At 43.8% G+C, this 14,018-nt stretch overlaps 1 long non-coding RNA gene across 7 annotated transcripts in view; it reads left to right on the top strand.

Annotated features, from left to right (window-relative positions):
* Window positions 1-14,018, top strand: part of LOC307181412 — a 505,184-nt gene that overhangs the window by 375,919 nt on the left and 115,247 nt on the right. Inside the window, exon 6 of one of the 7 annotated variants that reach the window (XR_013826731.1) lies at window positions 12,685-12,762. The exons of the other annotated variants lie outside the window; for them this stretch is intronic. This is a non-coding gene — a long non-coding RNA (uncharacterized lncRNA). The remainder of the gene's footprint in view (window positions 1-12,684; window positions 12,763-14,018) is intronic. 7 annotated transcript variants of the gene reach the window in all.

Genomic DNA, 14,018 nt, shown 5'->3' with positions numbered 1-14,018 from the left:
TATGATGTTTCTTTTTCTGTGTGACTTATTTCAGTTAGAATCATCGTACCTGAATCTACTCATTATGCTGCTACGGGCCTGATGACATAGATTTCATTGCTGAGTGATACTGCATTGTACGTAAGTACCACAAGTTCTTTATCCATTTTTCACTTTCTGCGATGTTGAACTTGTACTGTAAACGAGGTTCTTGTAAACAGAGCCGTTCCAAACATTGGGGTGGCTGTGTCTTTTTGATTTTAATTTCCCTGAGCTATAGGACCATAAGTGGAAGTGCCCTAGGCTCTGTTGCTTTGTTTTTTAGATGTTTCAGGAGACACCATACAGTTCTCCTGAGTGTCTGTTGGCAATTTACATCCCGCCCATCAGCATAACAAGGCTCCCAGTTCTCAATGGCCTGTTGCCTTTCTGGATTTTACACTTTTTTCAGATGGCCCTTTTGACCGGGGGGAAGTGAGACTTCATTGTAGTGCAGATTTCCTTTGCAAGCTTGCTTGGTTGGCCAAAAAGCACGTATGGGTTTTTTCCTGATTATATTCAGGAAAAAACGCATACGCCCTTTTTGGCCAAGTGCATCATTGTGGACGTTCTGCCTCTTTTCCTATGCTTTCAATGCAATTCCAGTCTACCTCCTGAAATCGGTTTCCTGCAATTCTGCCCCGCTTTCAAGTCCTCTTGGCAGCCTTACTTCAGTCTATTTTTGGACGATAGCTGTCATTTATAACTCTGCAGGTTTGTGAATTACAGTGCCCCTGAGCTCCTTTCTTCAACTCGCTTTCTTGTGACCTGGCCGCAACACCGCAGGATGGCTTCAGGCCCTAATCTGGTTCTGGCACGGCACGCTGAGCCTTTGGTTAATTCCTCTTCCTGGTGGGAAATGAGAGTTAAATTTGCCCGTCCAGACACCTCCTGCTAGCCTCTCATTGGTTCTCGCTATTCCTGTTCATCTTCCGCAGAAATTGCAAACTGGGCCAAACAGGAGGTTAAAGGCGCTGACTCTCCAAGTGGGGAGAGTGTTAGTAAAGCGTCTGGAATGTTGCACCCGAGTACCAGGGGAGGAAAACTGAGACATATTTGAACACGTCTCCCGATCACATGGTTGATCACACTCTAGGTTCCACATGCATGTTTTAGCTGAAGGAAGAATACCTTAAACCTGGGTAGTTGAAACCCGTGGAATGGGTACCATGCAATATGACTTCAAAGGGTCTTCATTTGCTCACCGAACCTCTCCTAACTATCACTGCTGCATTTATGCCCCTGTACACATGCTTGATTCTCTTTCGGAGACATAGCAATCCATAGGCTTTAAGATACTTACTAGTCAGGTACATTCTTAGGCGTTTAATATGCGTTGTTGAGTCCATTTCGTTGAGCAAGGAGTAGCTCTTGTCTATTCCATATTTGACTTAAGGAACTTTATCTGTGCTCATTTCAATCTCTGGTTTTATGCAGCACCCCAACTCACCTTTACCCTTAAGCAAGGATAAGTTGGTTTTCTAAATTTGAGACCCTGTTCTGTTCTGTAATTCAGTTCCTGTGTAGCCAAGTTTACATTCCGTGTATTACTGATATCTTATGATGTTTCTTTTTCTGTGTGACTTATTTCAGTTAGAATCATCATACCTGAATCCACTCATTGTGCTGCTAAGGGCCTGATGACACAGATTTCATTGCTGAGTGATATTGCTTTGTAAGTAAATACCACAACTTCTTTATCCATTTTTCACTTTCTGCGATGTTGAACTTGTACTGTAAACGAGGTTCTTGTAAACAGAGGCGTCCCAAACTTTGGGGTGGCTGTGTCTTTTTGATTTTAATTTCCCTAAGCTATAGGACCATAAGTGGCATTGCCCTAGGCTCTGTTGCTTTGTTTTTTAGATGTTTCAGGAAACACCATACACTTCTCCTGAGTGTCTGTTGGCAATTTACATCCCGCCCATCAGCATAACAAGGCTCCCAGTTCTCCATGGCCTGTCCTGCCTTTCTGGATTTTACACTTTTTTCAGATGGCCCTTTTGACCGGGGGGTAGTGAGACTTCATTGTAGTGCAGATTTCCTTTGCAAGCTTGCTTGCTTGGCCAAATAGTGCGAATGCGTTTTTTCCTGAATATATTCAGGAAAAAACGCATACGCCCTTTTTGGCCAAGTGCATCATTGTGGACGTTCTGCCTCTTTTCCTATGCTTTCAATGCAATTCCAGTCTACCTCCTGAAATCGGTTTCCTGCAATTCTGCCCCGCTTTCAAGTCCTCTTGGCAGCCTTACTTCAGTCTATTTTTGGACGATAGCTGTCATTTATAACTCTGCAGGTTTGTGAATTACAGTGCCCCTGAGCTCCTTTCTTCAACTCGCTTTCTTGTGAGCTGGCCGAAACACCGCAGGATGGCTTCAGGCCCTAATCTGGTTCTGGCACGGCACGCTGAGCCTTTGGTTAATTCCTCTTCCTGGTGGGAAATGAGAGTTAAATTTGCCCGTCCAGACACCTCCAGCTAGTCTCTCATTGGTTCTCGCTATTCCTGTTCATCTTCCGCAGAAATTGCAAACTGGGCCAAACAGGAGGTTAAAGGGACTGACTCTCCAAGTGGGGAGAGTGTTAGTAAAGCATCTGGAATGTTGCATCCGAGTACCAGGGTACGAAAACTGAGACATATTTGAACACGTCTCCCGATCACATGGTTGATCATATTCTAGGTTCCACATGCATGTTTTAGCTGAAGGAAGAATACCTTAAACCTGGGTAGTTGAAACCCATGGAATGGGTACCTTGCCATATGACTTCAAAGGGTCTTCATTTGCTCACCGAACATCTCCAATCCTAACACTGCTGCGTTTATGCCCCTGTACACATGCTTGATTCTCTTTCGGAGACATAGCAATCCATAGGTTTTAAGATACTTACTAGTCAGGTACATTCTTAGGCGTTTAATATGCGGTGTTGAGTCCATTTCGTTGAGCAAGGAGTAGCTCTTGTCTATTCCATATTTGGCTTAAGGAACTTTATCTGTGCTCATTTCAATCTCTGGTTTTATGCAGCACCGCAACTCACCTTTCCCCTTAAGCAAGCATAAGTTGGTTTTCTAAATTTGAGACCCTGTTCTGTTCTGTAATTCAGTTCCTGTGTAGCCAAGTTTACATTCCGTGTATTACTGATATCTTATGATGTTTCTTTTTCTGTGTGACTTATTTCAGTTAGAATCATCATTCCTGAATCCACTCATTGTGCTGCTAAGGGCCTGATGACATAGATTTCATTGCTGAGTGATATTGCTTTGTAAGTAAATACCACAACTTCTTTATCCATTTTTCACTTTCTGCGATGTTGAACTTGTACTGTAAACGACGTTCTTGTATACAGAGGCGTCCCAAACTTTGGGGTGGCTGGGTCTTTTTGATTTTAATTTCCCTAAGCTATAGGACCATAAGTGGCAGTGCCCTAGGCTCTGTTGCTTTGTTTTTTAGATGTTTCAGGAAACACCATACACTTCTCCCGAGTGTCTGTTGGCAATTTACATCCCGCCCATCAGCATAACAAGGCTCCCAGTTCTCCATGGCCTGTCCTGCCTTTCTGGATTTTACACTTTTTTCAGATGGCCCTTTTGACCGGGGGGAAGTGAGACTTCATTGTAGTGCAGATTTCCTTTGCAAGCTTGCTTGGTTGGCCAAAAAGGGCGTATGCGTTTTTTCCTGAATATATTCAGGAAAAAACGCATACGCCCTTTTTGGCCAAGTGCATCATTGTGGACGTTCTGCCTCTTTTCCTATGCTTTCAATGCAATTCCAGTCTACCTCCTGAAATCGGTTTCCTGCAATTCTGCCCCGCTTTCAAGTCCTCTTGGCAGCCTTACTTCAGTCTATTTTTGGACGATAGCTGTCATTTATAACTCTGCAGGTTTGTGAATTACAGTGCCCTTGAGCTCCTTTCTTCAACTCGCTTTCTTGTGACCTGGCCGCAACACCGCAGGATGGCTTCAGGCCCTAATCTGGTTCCGGCCCGGCATGCTGAGCCTTTGGTTAATTCCTCTTCCTGGTGGGAAATGAGAGTTAAATTTGCCCGTCCAGACACCTCCAGCTAGCCTCTCATTGGTTCTCGCTATTCCTGTTCATCTTCCGCAGAAATTGCAAACTGGGCCAAACAGGAGGTTAAAGGGACTGACTCTCCAAGTCGGGTGAGTGTCAGTAAAGCGTCTGGAATGTTGCACCCGAGTACCAGGGGAGGAAAACTGAGACATATTTGAACACGTCTCCCGTTCACATGGTTGATCATACTTGGGTTCCACATGCATGTTTTAGCTGAAGGAAGAATACCTTAAACCTGTAGAGTTGAGACCCGTGTAATGGGTACCATGCAATATGACTTCAAAGGGTCTTCATTTGCTCACCGAACCTCTCCAATCCTATCACTGGTGCGTTTATGCCCCTGTACACATGCTTGATTCTCTTTTGGAGACATAGCAATCCATAGGTTTTAAGATACTTACTAGTCAGGTACATTCTTAGGCGTTTAATATGCGGTGTTGAGTCCATTTCGTTGAGCAAGGAGTAGCTCTTGTCTATTCCATATTTGACTTAAGGAACTTTATCTGTGCTCATTTCAATCTCTGGTTTTATGCAGCACCCCAACTCACCTTTACCTTTAAGCAAGAATAAGTTGGTTTTCTAAATTTGAGACCCTGTTCTGTTCTGTAATTCAGTTCCTGTGTAGCCAAGTTTCCATTCCGTGTATTACTGATATCTTATGATGTTTCTTTTTCTGTGTGACTTATTTCAGTTAGAATCATCATACCTGAATCCACTCATTGTGCTGCTAAGGGCCTGATGACATAGATTTCATTGCTGAGTGATATTGCTTTGTAAGTAAATACCACAACTTCTTTATCCATTTTTCACTTTCTGCGATGTTGAACTTGTACTGTAAACGAGGTTCTTGTAAACAGAGCCGTTTGAAACGTTGGGGTGGCTGTGTCTTTTAGATTTTAAATTCCCTAAGCTATAGGACCATAAGTGGAAGTGCCCTAGGCTCTGTTGCTTTGTTTTTTAGATGTTTCAGGAAACACCATACACTTCTCCCGAGTGGTTCTTGGCAATTTACATCCCGCCCTTCAGAATAACAAGGCTCCCAGTTCTCCATGGCCTGTCCTGCCTTTCTGGATTTTACACTTTTTTCAGATGGCCCTTTTGACCGGGGGGAAGTGAGACTTCATTGTAGTGCAGATTTCCTTTGCAAGCTTGCTTGGTTGGCCAAAAAGGGCGTATGCGTTTTTTCCTGAATATATTCAGGAAAAAACGCATACGCCCTTTTTGGCCAAGTGCATCATTGTGGACGTTCTGCCTCTTTTCCTATGCTTTCAATGCAATTCCAGTCTACCTCCTGAAATCGGTTTCCTGCAATTCTGCCCCGCTTTCAAGTCCTCTTGGCAGCCTTACTTCAGTCTATTTTTGGACGATAGCTGTCATTTATAACTCTGCAGGTTTGTGAATTACAGTGCCCTTGAGCTCCTTTCTTCAACTCGCTTTCTTGTGACCTGGCCGCAACACCGCAGGATGGCTTCAGGCCCTAATCTGGTTCCGGCCCGGCATGCTGAGCCTTTGGTTAATTCCTCTTCCTGGTGGGAAATGAGAGTTAAATTTGCCCGTCCAGACACCTCCAGCTAGCCTCTCATTGGTTCTCGCTATTCCTGTTCATCTTCCGCAGAAATTGCAAACTGGGCCAAACAGGAGGTTAAAGGGACTGACTCTCCAAGTCGGGTGAGTGTCAGTAAAGCGTCTGGAATGTTGCACCCGAGTACCAGGGGAGGAAAACTGAGACATATTTGAACACGTCTCCCGTTCACATGGTTGATCATACTTGGGTTCCACATGCATGTTTTAGCTGAAGGAAGAATACCTTAAACCTGTAGAGTTGAGACCCGTGTAATGGGTACCATGCAATATGACTTCAAAGGGTCTTCATTTGCTCACCGAACCTCTCCAATCCTATCACTGCTGCGTTTATGCCCCTGTACACATGCTTGATTCTCTTTCGGAGACATAGCAATCCATAGGTTTTAAGATACTTACTAGTCAGGTACATTCTTAGGCGTTTAATATGCGGTGTTGAGTCCATTTCGTTGAGCAAGGAGTAGCTCTTGTCTATTCCATATTTGACTTAAGGAACTTTATCTGTGCTCATTTCAATCTCTGGTTTTATGCAGCACCCCAACTCACCTTTACCTTTAAGCAAGAATAAGTTGGTTTTCTAAATTTGAGACCCTGTTCTGTTCTGTAATTCAGTTCCTGTGTAGCCAAGTTTCCATTCCGTGTATTACTGATATCTTATGATGTTTCTTTTTCTGTGTGACTTATTTCAGTTAGAATCATCATACCTGAATCCACTCATTGTGCTGCTAAGGGCCTGATGACATAGATTTCATTGCTGAGTGATATTGCTTTGTAAGTAAATACCACAACTTCTTTATCCATTTTTCACTTTCTGCGATGTTGAACTTGTACTGTAAACGAGGTTCTTGTAAACAGAGCCGTTTGAAACGTTGGGGTGGCTGTGTCTTTTAGATTTTAAATTCCCTAAGCTATAGGACCATAAGTGGAAGTGCCCTAGGCTCTGTTGCTTTGTTTTTTAGATGTTTCAGGAAACACCATACACTTCTCCCGAGTGGTTCTTGGCAATTTACATCCCGCCCTTCAGAATAACAAGGCTCCCAGTTCTCCATGGCCTGTCCTTCCTTTCTGGATTTTATACTTTTTTCAGATGGCCCTTTTGACCGGGGGGAAGTGAGACTTCATTGTAGTGCAGATTTCCTTTGCAAGCTTGCTTGGTTGGCCAAAAAGGGCGTATGCGTTTTTTCCTGAATATATTCAGGAAAAAACGCATACGCCCTTTTTGGCCAAGTGCATCATTGTGGACATTCTGCCTCTTTTCCTATGCTTTCAATGCAATTCCAGTCTACCTCCTGAAATCGGTTTCCTGCAATTCTGCCCCGCTTTCAAGTCCTGTTGGCAGCCTTACTTCAGTCTATTTTTGGACGATAGCTGTCATTTATAACTCTGCAGGTTTGTGAATTACAGTGCCCCTGAGCTCCTTTCTTCAACTCGCTTTCTCTTGAGCTGGCCGCAACACCGCAGGATGGCTTCAGGCCCTAATCTGGTTCCGGCACGGCACGCTGAGCCTTTGGTTAATTCCTCTTCCTGGTGGGAAATGAGAGTTAAATTTGCCCGTCCAGACACCTCCAGCTAGTCTCTCATTGGTTCCCCCTATTCCTGTTCATCTTCCGCAGAAATTGCAAACTGGGCCAAACAGGAGGTTAAAGGGACTGACTCTCCAAGTCGGGAGAGTGTTAGTAAAGCGTCTGGAATGTTGCACCCGAGTACCAGGGTACGAAAACTGAGACATATTTGAACACGTCTCCCGATCACATGGTTGATCATACTCTGGGTTCCACATGCATGTTTTAGCTGAAGGAAGAATACCTAAAACCTGGGTAGTTGAAACCCGTGGAATGGGTACCATGCAATATGACTTCAAAGGGTCTTCATTTGCTCACCGAACCTCTCCAATCCTATCACTGCTGCGTTTATGCCCCTGTACACATGCTTGATTCTCTTTCGGAGACATAGCAATCCATAGGTTTTAAGATACTTACTAGTCAGGTACATTCTTAGGCGTTTAATATGGGGTGTTGAGTCCATTTCGTTGAGCAAGGAGTAGCTCTAGTCTATTCCATATTTGGCTTAAGGAACTTTATCTGTGCTCATTTCAATCTCTGGTTTTATGCAGCACCCCAACTCACCTTTCCCCTTAAGCAAGCATAAGTTGGTTTTCTAAATTTGAGACCCTGTTCTGTTCTTTAATTCAGTTCCTGTGTAGCCAAGTTTACATTCCGTGTATTACTGATATCTTATGATGTTTCTTTTTCTGTGTGACTTATTTCAGTTAGAATCATCATACCTGAATCCACTCATTGTGCTGCTAAGGGCCTGATGACATAGATTTCATTGCTGAGTGATATTGCTTTGTAAGTAAATACCACAACTTCTTTATCCATTTTTCACTTTCTGCGACGTTGAACTTGTACTATAAACGAGGTTCTTGTCAACAGAGCCGTTCCAAACTTTGGGGTGGCTGTGTCTTTTTGATTTTAATTTCCCTAAGCTATAGGACCATAAGTGGCAGTGCCCTAGGCTCTGTTGCTTTGTTTTTTAGATGTTTCAGGAAACACCATACACTTCTCCCGAGTGGTTGTTGGCAATTTACATCCCGCCCATCAGCATAACAAGGCTCCCAGTTCTCCATGGCCTGTCCTGCCTTTCTGGATTTTACACTTTTTTCAGATGGCCCTTTTGACCGGGGGGAAGTGAGAGTTCATTGTACTGCAGATTTCCTTTGCAAACTTGCTTGGTTGGCCAAAAAGGGCGTATGCGTTTTTTCCTGAATATATTCAGGAAAAAACGCATATGCCCTTTTTGGCCAAGTGCATCATTGTGGACGTTCTGCCTCTTTTCCTATGCTTTCAATGCAATTCCAGTCTACCTCCTGAAATCGGTTTCCTGCAATTCTGCCCCGCTTTCAAGTCCTCTTGGCAGCCTTACTTCGTCTATTTTTGGACGATAGCTGTCATTTATAACTCTGCAGGTTTGTGAATTACAGTGCCCCTGAGCTCCTTTCTTCAACTCGCTTTCTTGTGACCTGGCCGCAACACCGCAGGATGGCTTCAGGCCCTAATCTGGTTCCGGCACGGCACGCTGAGCCTTTGGTTAATTCCTCTTCCTGGTGGGAAATGAGAGTTAAATTTGCCCGTCCAGACACCTCCAGCTAGTCTCTCATTGGTTCTCGCTATTCCTGTTCATCTTCCGCAGAAATTGCAAACTGGGCCAAACAGGAGGTGAAAGGGACTGACTCTCCAAGTCGGGAGAGTGTTAGTAAAGCGTCTGGAATGTTGCACCCGAGTACCAGGGTACGAAAACTGAGACATATTTGAACATGTCTCCCGATCTCTTGGTTGATCATACTCTAGGTTCCACATGCATGTTTTAGCTGAAGGAAGAATACCTTAAACCTGGGTAGTTGAAACCCGTGGAATGGGTACCATGCAATATGACTTCAAAGGGTCTTCATTTGCTCACTGAACGTCTCCAATCCTATCACTGCTGCGTTTATGCCCCTGTACACACGCTTGATTCTCTTTCAGAGACATAGCAATCCATAGGTTTTAAGATACTTACTAGTCAGGTACATTCTTAGGCGTTTAATATGGGGTGTTGAGTCCATTTCGTTGAGCAAGGAGTAGCTCTTGTCTATTCCATATTTGGCTTAAGGAACTTTATCTGTGCTCATTTCAATCTCTGGTTTTATGCAGCACCCCAACTCACCTTTCCCCTTAAGCAAGCATAAGTTGGTTTTCTAAATTTGAGACCCTGTTCTGTTCTGTTATTCAGTTCCTGTGTAGCCAAGTTTACATTCCGTGTATTACAGATATCTTATGATGTTTCTTTTTCTGTGTGACTTATTTCAGTTAGAATCATCATACCTGAATCCACTCATTATGCTGCTACGGGCCTGATGACATAGATTTCATTGCTGAGTGATACTGCATTGTACGTAAGTACCACAAGTTCTTTATCCATTTTTCACTTTCTGTGATATTGAACTTGCACTGTAAACGAGGTTCTTGTAAACAGAGGCGTCCCAAACTTTGGGGTGGCTGTGTCTTTTTGATTTTAATTTCCCTAAGCTATAGGACCATAAGTGGAAGTGCCCTAGACTCTGTTGTTTTGTTTTTTCGATGTTTCAGGAAACACCATACACTTCTCCCGAGTGTCTGTTGGCAATTTACATCCCGCCCATCAGCATAACAAGGCTCCCAGTTCTCCATGGCCTGTCCTGCCTTTCTGGATTTTACACTTTTTTCAGATGGCCCTTTTGACCGGGGGGAAGTGAGACTTCTTTGTAGTGCAGATTTCCTTTGCAAGTTTGCTTGGTTGGCCAAAAAGGGCGTATGCGTTTTTTCCTGAATATATTCAGGAAAAAACGCATACGCCCTTTTTGGCCAAGTGCATCATTGTGGACGTTCTGCCTCTTTTCCTATGCTTTCAATGCAATTCCAGTCTACCTCCTGAAATCGGTTTCCTGCAATTCTGCCCCGCTTTCAAGTCCTCTTGGCAGCCTTACTTCAGTCTATTTTTGGACGATAGCTGTCATTTATAACTCTGCAGGTTTGTGAATTACAGTGCCCCTGAGCTCCTTTCTTCAACTCGCTTTCTTGTGAGCTGGCCGCAACACCGCAGGATGTCTTCAGGCCCTAATCTGGTTCTGGCACGGCATGCTGAGCCTTTGGTTAATTCCTCTTCCTGGTGGGAAATGAGAGTTAAATTTGCCCATCCAGACACCTTCAGCTAGTCTCTCATTGGTTCTCGCTATTCCTGTTCATCTTCCACAGAAATTGCAAACTGGGCCAAACAGGAGGTTAAAGGGACTGACTCTCCAAGTGGGGAGAGTGTTAGTAAAGCGTCTGGAATGTTGCACCCGAGTACCAGGGTACGAAAACTGAGAAATATTTGAACACGTCTCCCGATCACAGGGTTGATCATACTCTAGGTTCCCCATGCAAGTTTTAGCTGAAGGAAGAATACCTTAAACCTGGGTAGTTAAAACCCGTGGAATGGGTACCATGTAATATGACTTCAAAGGGTCTTCTTTTGCTCACCAAACCTCTCCAATCCTTTCACTGCTGTGTTTATGCCCCTGTACACATGCTTCATTCTCTTTCGGAGACATAGCAATCCATAGGTTTTAAGATACTTACGAGTCAGGTACATTCTTAGGCGTTTAATATGTGGTGTCGAGTCCATTTCGTTGAGCAAGCAGTAGCTCTTGTCTATTCCATATTTGGCTTAAGGAACTTTATCTGTGCTCATTTCAATCTCTGGTTTTATGCAGCACCCCAACTCACCTTTCCCCTTAAGCAAGCATAAGTTGGTTTTCTAAATTTGAGACCCTGTTCTGTTCTGTAATTCAGTTCCTGTGTAGCCAAGTTTACATTCCGTGTATTACTGAAATCTTATGATGTTTCCTTTTCTGTGTGACTTATTTCAGTTAGAATCATCATACCTGAATGCACTCATTGTGCTGCTAAGGGCCTGATGACATAGATTTCATTGCTGAGTGATATTGCTTTGTAAGTAAATACCACAACTTCTTTATCCATTTTTCACTTTCTGCGATGTTGAACTTGTACTGTAAACGAGGTTCTTGTGAACAGAGGCGTCCCAAATTTTGGGGTGGCTGTGTCTTTTTGATTTTAATTTCCCTAATCTATAGGACCATAAGTGGAAGTGTCCTAGACTCTGTTGCTTTGTTTTTTAGATGTTTCAGGAAACACCAAACACTTCTCCCGAGTGTCTGTTGGCAATTTACATCCCGCCCATCAGCATAACAAGGCTCCCAGTTCTCCATGGCCTGTCCTGCCTTTCTGGATTTTACACTTTTTTCAGATGGCCCTTTTGACCGGGGGGAAGTGAGACTTCATTGTAGTGCAGATTTCCTTTGCAAGTTTGCTTGGTTGCCCAAAAAGTGCGTATGCGTTTTTTCCTGAATATATTCAGGAAAAAACGCATACGCCCTTTTTGGCCAAGTGCATCATTGTGGACGTTCTGCCTCTTTTCCTATGCTTTCAATGCAATTCCAGTCTACCTCCTGAAATCGGTTTCCTGCAATTCTGCCCCGCTTTCAAGTCCTCTTGGCAGCCTTACTTCAGTCTATTTTTGGACGATAGCTGTCATTTATAACTCTGCAGGTTTGTGAATTACAGTGCCCCTGAGCTCCTTTCTTCAACTCGCTTTCTTGTGAGCTGGCCGCAACACCGCAGGATGGCTTCAGGCCCTAATCTGGTTCTGGCACGGCACGCTGAGCCTTTGGTTAATTCCTCTTCCTGGTGGGATGTGAGTGTTAAATTTGCCCGTCAGGACACCTCCAGCTAGTCTCTCATTGGTTCTCCCTATTCCTGTTCATCTTCCGCAGAAATTGCAAACTGCGCCAAACAGGAGATTTAAGAGATTGACTCTCCAAGTCGGGAGAGTGTTAGTAAAGCGTCTGGAATGTTGCACCCGAGTACCAGGATACGAAAACTGAGAAATATTTGAACACGTCTCCCGATCACATGGTTGATCATACTCTAGGTTCCACATGCAAGTTTTAGCTGAAAGAAGAATACCTTAAACCTGGGTAGTTAAAACCCGTGGAATGGGTACCATGCAATATGACTTCAAAGGGTCTTCATTTGCTCACCGAACCTCTCCAATCCTATCACTGCTGCGTTTATGCCCCTGTACACACGCTTGATTCTCTTTTGGAGACATAGCAATCCATAGGCTTTAAGATACTTACTAGTCAGGTACATTCTTAGGCGTTTAATATGGGGTGTTGAGTCCATTTCGTTGAGCAAGGAGTAGCTCTTGTCTATTCCATATTTGGAATAAATATAAAGCACAGGAACTTTATCTGTGCTCATTTCAATCTCTGGTTTTATGCATCACCCCAACTCACCTTTCCCCTTAAGCAAGCATAAGTTGGTTTTCTAAATTTGAGACCCTGTTCTGTTCTGTAATTCAGTTCCTGTGTAGCCAAGTTTACATTCCGTGTATTGCTGATATCTTATGATGTTTCTTTTTCTGTGTGACTTATTTCAGTTAGAATCATCGTACCTGAATCCACTCGTTATGCTGTTACGGGCCTGATGACACAGATTTCATTGCTGAGTGATATTGCTTTGTAAGTAAATACCACAACTTCTTTATCCATTTTTCACTTTCTGCGATGTTGAACTTGTACTGTAAACGAGGTTCTTGTAAACAGAGCCGTTCCAAACTTTGGGGTGGCTGTGTCTTTTTGATTTTAATTTCCCTAAGCTATAGGACCATAAGTGGAAGTGCCCTAGGTTCTGTTGCTTTGTTTTTTAGATGTTTCAGGAAACACCATACACTTCTCCCGAGTGGTTGTTGGCAATTTACATCCCGCCCATCAGCATAACAAGGCTCCCAGTTCTCCATGGCCTGTCCTGCCTTTCTGGATTTTACACTTTTTTCAGATGGCCCTTTTGACCCGGGGGAAGTGAGACTTCATTGTAGTGCAGATTTCCTTTGCAAGCTTGCTTGGTTGGCCAAAAAGGGCGTATGCGTTTTTTCCTGAATATATTCAGGAAAAAACGCATACGCCCTTTTTGGCCAAGTGCATCATTGTGGACGTTCTGCCTCTTTTCCTATGCTTTCAATGCAATTCCAGTCTACCTCCTGAAATCGGTTTCCTGCAATTCTGCCCCGCTTTCAAGTCCTCTTGGCAGCCTTACTTCAGTATATTTTTGGACGATAGCTGTCATTTATAACTCTGCAGGTTTGTGAATTACAGTGCCCCTGAGCTCCTTTCTTCAACTCGCTTTCTTGTGACCTGGCCGCAACACCGCAGGATGGCTTCAGGCCCTAATCTGGTTCCGGCCCGGCATGCTGAGCCTTTGGTTAATTCCTCTTCCTGGTGGGAAATGAGAGTTAAATTTGCCCGTCCAGACACCTCCAGCTAGTCTCTCATTGGTTCTCGTTATTCCTGTTCATCTTCTGCAGAAATTGCAAACTGGGCCAAACAGGAGGTTAAAGGCGCTGACTCTCCAAATGGGGAGAGTGTTAGTAAAGCGTCTGGAATCTTACACCCGAGTACCAGGGGAGGAAAACTGAGACATATTTGAACACGTCTCCTGTTCACATGGTTGATCATACTTGGGTTTCAGATGCATGTTTTAGCTGAAGGAAGAATACCTTAAACGTGGAGAGTTGAGACCCGTGGAATGGGTACCATGCAATATGACTTCAAAGGGTCTTCATTTGCTCACCGAACCTCTCCAATCCTATCACTGCTACGTTTATGCCCCTGTACACATGTTTGATTCTCTTTTGTAGACATAGCAATCCATAGGTTTTACGATACTTACTAGTCAGGTACATTCTTAGGCGTTTAATATGCGGTGTTGAGTCCATTTC

This window comes from Stenella coeruleoalba (genome assembly GCF_951394435.1).
Source record: "Stenella coeruleoalba genome assembly, contig: scaffold_195, whole genome shotgun sequence".
NCBI classification, from domain to species: Eukaryota; Metazoa; Chordata; class Mammalia; order Artiodactyla; family Delphinidae; genus Stenella; species Stenella coeruleoalba.
This window is presented reverse-complemented; position numbering and strand designations above follow the sequence as displayed.